Source organism: Oncorhynchus mykiss, chromosome 9 (genome assembly GCF_013265735.2).
Source record: "Oncorhynchus mykiss isolate Arlee chromosome 9, USDA_OmykA_1.1, whole genome shotgun sequence".
NCBI classification, from domain to species: domain Eukaryota; kingdom Metazoa; phylum Chordata; class Actinopteri; order Salmoniformes; family Salmonidae; genus Oncorhynchus; species Oncorhynchus mykiss.
Genome location: NC_048573.1, coordinates 12,173,764 through 12,174,305, shown reverse-complemented (window position 1 = coordinate 12,174,305; position 542 = coordinate 12,173,764).

The following is a 542-nucleotide window of genomic DNA, read 5'->3' as shown; positions in this document are numbered from 1 at the left end:
TCTGTCTGTAAACAATTTGTTGGAAAAATGACTTGTGTCATGCACAAAGTAGATGTCCTAACCGGCTTGCCAAAACTATAGTTTGCTAACAAGAAATTTGCGGAGTGGTTGAAAAACAAGTTTTAATGACTCCAACCTAAGTGTATGTAAACGTCCGACTTCAACTGTACATATTACCTCAATTACCTTGACACCTGTACCCCCACACATTGACCTTGTACCAGTACCCCCTGTATATAGCCTCGTTACTGTTATTTTACTGCTGCACTTTAATTATTAGTTATTTTTATCTCTTTCTTTTTTAGGTGTTTTCTTAAAACTGCATTGGGCTTGTAAGTAAGCGCTTCACCGTGAATAATTCAGGCTGTTGTGGAGGCAAAAGGGGTCCTACCCAGTACTAGATAGGTGTACCTAATAAAGTGGCCGGTGAGTGTACAGTAATGTCAAATCTGAAAACATGGTCTGGAAAAGTGGTACATGGGACATAGAAACAATGTCTGATAAAGAATCATGATTAAATATTACATCCATAGATAATGTAG